The 5,959-nt window shown below is 39.1% G+C and overlaps 1 long non-coding RNA gene across 1 annotated transcript; it reads right to left on the bottom strand.

Moving 5' to 3' along the window:
• Window positions 1–660: 660 nt before the first annotated feature.
• Window positions 661–5,370, bottom strand: LOC132344992 (uncharacterized). The gene is made up of 2 exons (XR_009494091.1): window positions 5,183–5,370; window positions 661–835 (listed from the first exon to the last, which is right to left on the bottom strand). It is a non-coding gene; the product is annotated as an uncharacterized lncRNA (long non-coding RNA).
• Window positions 5,371–5,959: the final 589 nt, after the last annotated feature.

The following is a 5,959-nucleotide window of genomic DNA, read 5'->3' as shown; positions in this document are numbered from 1 at the left end:
AATCGTTTGAATGATAATTACTTAGTAATACTAAATGTTTCAGAAGATTTATAATGTGATTCACATATTGAAAAAGTATTTATAGGAATCTTTATAATTTAGTTGTATCATTTGGCCAAGTTAACCTCTGTATGCCTAGGTTTTTTTATTCTGTAAAACGAGGATAATTATTGTGGACAAACCTCAGTGTCCTTTTTCTTTTTAGTTATTCCTGGTATTTCTACCTCTACTCCACAGCTTTCCTCTACCCACCACTGATGGGATCTAATATTTTCACTATTCACAGGATTCACCAGATTTCTTCTGTACATGGGGACAGCTCCTATGGTGGAAAATGGCAATTTACATGGGATAAGACTTCTACCTGACCTTACCTGTGTGTCCTCTGCAAGCTTATCCAGGTAAAAATGGGAAAATCAAGGTGATGGAATCTGAGAAAGGGTAGAGCAATGATTTTGTGGCAATTTAAGTCATTTGAAACAACAAAAGATTTTACTTGAAGCCCAAGTTGTAAGGTAATAGTTAGACTCTCCTTTCCTGGATGAGATGTGTCTTTCAGCAAGTATCCATCTCAGGTTTCACTAAATAGAATTCTGACTTAAAATATCTGCCCTAAATCAACTTTGAGCAAGACTTAAAACTGGACTACTAAAGAGAAGGTGATGTTCCAAGTGTCCCTTGTGGGGATGACATTTATTGGGGGAGATGTTGGAAATCAGCAAGGGTCCAGACTATGAATGAAGTTGACCCCACAGGTGCAAGGCTTGTGGGTTTCAGTTCCAGTCTCACTCTTCAGAGATCGGTGACAGCCACCCTCGAGGCACCATCTGCAGGCCTATGGGAAAGACAGCAGATTTCAAATACGTGGGAAAGAAAGAAGTTAAATTTGAAAGTTGACTTAATTATACTCTCTGCTTTCGGAGAGCTTCCTCTTTGTACTTCTCAACTCATTTTTTACCCACACTGCTGAACAATTTTGGCATTTGATTCTCCCCCAAACTACTGGTTCCTGGTTTCGATTTCTGTACCTATTTGAGAAATACAAATAGGGTTAGATCTCATTGAGAAACACAGGAAAGTTACTTTATGGTTCAGGGTCTTGCCAGGCTCAGGAGATAACTTTTCATGAGGGCAAGGCGACTGCCGTTTGCGTCTGATGTCCGTGTCTAGGGAACTCTAAGATATTTGTATGCATTGTCACATTCATTGTACCTGAGGCAGGTTGGAGGCATGCCTTATTGTAAACATTTCTTTAAAGCTCTATTTGTAAATACAAAAGAGGTAAAAATGTTGTCTGTGTGTCAGTTAGGTACATTTTAAAAGTGACACTGAAAAAAGCTATGGATTTTAATAATAATGTTCTTTCACCTTTTTTTTTTAATTGGAGGATAATTGCTTTATAGCAGTGTGTTGCTTTCCACTGTACCCTTTTCACTGTTGAGAGGGGATAAGAAGGTCACTTATTATCAATCCCAGGACAGGTTTCCCTTAGGAGAGAGTATTATAAAGGATGAGAATATAGTGTAGAAATTAGCACTTAACTAAAGCAGGGGCATGTTATGGATGCATCCTGGGAGACTGGCTACTGACTGGAAGGTGTCTCCAAATTGATTGGAGTAATACCCTCACGCTTTGCTGATTCCATTCTTTTGCTTTTGGCCAAAAACCCCTCACATTTTTATCTTTGGACCTAATTAGAGACACTGTACAACTTTAAACTGTAATGATACTGCTTCTCCAGGTACCTAATAAAAGTACTGGGTTAAGAATGAATTAATCTGAACTATTTCCCCACTCTGCTGCTGTGACTTTTTACTGGGTGCATTGCTAGACACCTCTAGGCCGGAGTTCCTTTACTCGCACAATGGAGGTGAGGGACTCTGTCACCAATCCCTCCCAGCTTTAGTAGTTTCTAGAAGTATATAACATGCTTTATTGCTTGCTGTGCAGAAAGGAACATGCAGAGTATATCAGAGTTTCTTCTTTGTCTGAATCTCCCTTGCAGGCTTTCTCTCTTTCTCTTAAAATCATAGCTGTAATTTTAAAAGTCTTTACTCAAAACTCTCTATGCTTGTTATACAGAAAGGTTAGAAAATAGAGACAAATGAAAATAATAAAAACTATGCATAATCTCACCACTCTTGGATAACTACTGTTAACAGTGTGGTATATATTCCCTCTGACATTTTTTTTAGACATTTAAAAACACACACACACCCCCTTTCGTTATGTCAGTGTGTCTTGAAGTTGATTAAGTTTGAGAAACCATCACTGCTAGATGTTCAGGACACACCCAGAGTCTGGAGGGGAAACAGGAAGATCCTCTGCTTCTTTTTGGGATTATGTGTCAATCCATCCAGGTTTGCCTCTGATGGACTTTCTCTGGCCTCCTTGCCTCCCTTTTTTCTGTTCTTTAAAATTCTATTTTTAAAATTTTATTAAAGTATAGGTTCTGTACAATATTATATGTTACAGGTCTACAATATAGTCATTTACAATTTTAAAGGTTATACTCTATTTATAGTTAATATAAAATATTGGCTTTATTCCTTGTGGTGTACAATAGATTATTATAGTTTATTTTATATTTGATAGTTGTATCTGTTCATCCCCAGAATGTGAAAGTTACTCAATCGTGTCCAACTCTTGCGACCTCATGGACTGTAGCCCACCAGGCCCTTCTGTCCATGTAATTTTCCAGGCAAGAATGTTGGAGTAGGTTGCCATTTCCTACTCCAGGGGTTCATCCCTTACCCCTATACTTTCCCTCTTCTTTTACTCCTCCCCACTGTTAACCACTGGTTTGTTCTCTGTGTCTGTGAGTTTGCTTCTGTTTTTGTTATATTCATTAGTATGTTTTATTTTTCAGATTTCACATGTAAGTGATATCATATAGTAATTGTCTTTCTCTGTCTGACTTATTTCACTTAGCAAGATGCCCTCCAGTTTCAGCTATGTTGATGCAGATGGTAAAATTTCATTCTTTTTTATGGCTGAGTAGTATCCCATTGTGTATATCTTTATCCATTCATGCACATGCAGATTTTTATCCATTCATCTCTTGATCGACACTTAGGTTGCTCCCATGTCTTTGGCTTTCTTCTTGTATTTTAGAATTTTTTGCCTTCTTTCTCTCTCTCCTAGTTTATGTGTTTGATTGACTTCCCCTCCTGGAGAGGTGGTACTAGCACCTTTCATCCTGATCTTTCTTAGAAGGAACTGTATACAGAGTTAACATTTACAGGGCAAAAAAACCCCCACTTTGGTTATATTGTTGCCTTGTATAGCATAAACCCAGTACCTTATTAGGTTAACAGATTCTCTGTCTCTTTTTCTCCTATCTTAAAAAGACACAAACAAAATAAAGTGGAATAAAAAAATGACTTTAACAACAACAATAATGGCATAACAAAGCAAAACTCCTCCCAGGAAGGACTAGAAGACAGGAAAAATAAAGAGAGGAGGAAGGAAGGTAACTCTGATTTGCTTTGTTTACATTTGTAAATACTTTCTTAATATTTTATATTTTAAAAATGTGATCATATTTTATATAGTTAGAAATTTACCTTTTCACATAATAAATCCATCACGAACATCTTTCTACATCACATAATAAATACCTATCATATATTTAGTGCTTGCGTATTTTTGCAAGGGAAGAAGTAACTTACCTAGCTTATCCCCATTATTTTTGCTGATGGAAAGAATAATAAAAGAATTATGTTGGATGAACAGACTAGGGTAATGGCATAAGTATTCATGTCTTTGTTACGAGTCCTTTATGTCCATGGTAGGTATATGCAAATATGTGGCCGTAGTCCTGGCAGGTGTTACAACAGATCATGACCCTGTAGTTGAGCTAGCAGCATAGTGCTCCAGGGAGTCACCACTAAGTGACTGGAGATGACAAGCTACATGGACTCTAGGCCACTCTACTTCTCTGGGTTCCCACATTGCCAGAAGCAGGAATGACATAGTGTTAGAATCGGTCTCATGTTGAAGAACACAGCCAATTCTTTCATATTAGTATGTTTATATGAATCCTACTGAGTTGACTCTTGGTAGAAAGAGATAGGTTGGTATTATGAAGTGAACGTGTCCTCTCCCACAAAGTTACATGCTGAATCTCCAACCTCCAATGTGCCTGCATTTGGAGATGGGGTCTTTATGGATGTAATTAAGGTGGCATGTGCGTGTGTACATGCATGCTCAGTCATGTCCAATTCTTTGCGGCTCCGTGGACTGTAGCCCACCAGGCTCCTCTATCCATGGGATTTTCCAGGCAAGAATACTGAAGTGGGTTGCTGTGCCTTCCTCCAGGGGATCTTCCTGACCGAGGGATTGAACCTGTGCCTCTCATGTATCCTGCCTTGGAACACAGAGATAGTGTTTCTCTCTGGAGTAAAGGACAAATATACTTATTGCCCATTAGAAAAGGCTTTGGAGCCCTAAGTTTAGGGTTCTTCTTTTAAAATACAACTCTCAGACTTCCCTGGTGATACAGTGAATAAGAATCTGCCTACCAATGCAGGGAACATGGATTTGATCTCTGGTCTGAGACAATTCCACATGCCACAGAGCAACTAAACCCATGTGCCACAAATACTGAGCCTACATGCTGCAAGCTTATGCACCTAGAACCTGTGCTTTGCAACAAGAGAAGCCACCACAGTGAGAAGCCTGCACACCTCAACGAGAGAGTAGCCCTCGATCTCTACAACTAGAGAAAGCTTGTGTGTAGGAATGGAGACCCAGTGCAATCAGAAAAAAAGACAACTCTCTGTATATGTACACACTCATCTGGGCCCATCCATATCACTTGTGGGGACTTGGGGGGCAAGTGGAACTGATGAACATATGCTAATACTCATGCTGCCTGCTGCCCCATGTGCCATGAGGTCCTCTGTCTCTGAATTAGGTTACTCATGTCTTCACCAACATCCATGAAACTTGTTCGTCTACAAGTTGGTTAAAATCTCAGACCCTTTACAGTCTCTAATACATGTCACTACTGTCACCATCAGAATTCTCATGTGAAAACTCATTATCTTCTTGGTTCTAAGATGTATTAACATCATAAAAATGAGGCAGATGAAGTCTTGTTAAAGGATAGAGGAACCATAAAGAAATACGCCTGAATTTAAAAACTTGATGTTGATTGTAAAAAATTTACAGGTCTTACCTGAATTTGTTGTTTTGGTCAATGACTCCACTCAGGATCTTTGTGTAGGACTTCAAATCAAGAATAATTTGAGTCCCTCTCCCCCGGGACAAACCTACTGGACACTTATAGTCCAGACACGTTTTAAGCTAGGCTAGAAAGAGATTGAGCTAGTAGAGAGAATGGAGTAGTGGGGATTCTCACTGGTGTTTTTGCTTTTTTTTTTTTTTTTGGCACGTGGAATGCTCAGCTGAATAAAGAACTATAGATTCTGCAGATATAAATGTGAAGAACATGGAACTTCATTGACTCAACTGTGATGTGTAAGACTCTGCCACATACCTTGCTCTAATGAAACTCCTACATTGTATTGAGTTGTACTCAATATAGTGATATTTTCAAAGAGGTGCTTATTAAAATTCTGACTTCTGGATCTCACCCCAGACTTAATATATGGGAATCTTGGAGGTGTTAGCTCAGGTATCTCATTTTTTAAAAGATATCAAGTGTGTGTGTGTGTGTTTTAAATGTTATTTATTTATTTGGACCTTCCCAGTGGCTCAGTGGTGAAGAATGTGCCTGCAATGCAAGAGATGCAGGCAGGAGAACTGGATTCGATCCCTGGGTAGGGAAGGTCCCCTGGAGTAGGAAATGGCACCTCATTCTAGTATTCTTGCTTGTAAAGTCCCATGGACAGAGGAGCCTGGTGGGATACAGTCTGTGGGGTTGCAAAGAGTTGGACATGACTGAATAACTGAGCACACATTTATTTATGTATGTATGGCTGTGCTGGGTCAC

Source organism: Bos taurus, chromosome 3 (assembly GCF_002263795.3).
Source record: "Bos taurus isolate L1 Dominette 01449 registration number 42190680 breed Hereford chromosome 3, ARS-UCD2.0, whole genome shotgun sequence".
In the NCBI taxonomy this organism is placed as follows: domain Eukaryota; kingdom Metazoa; phylum Chordata; class Mammalia; order Artiodactyla; family Bovidae; genus Bos; species Bos taurus.
This window is presented reverse-complemented; position numbering and strand designations above follow the sequence as displayed.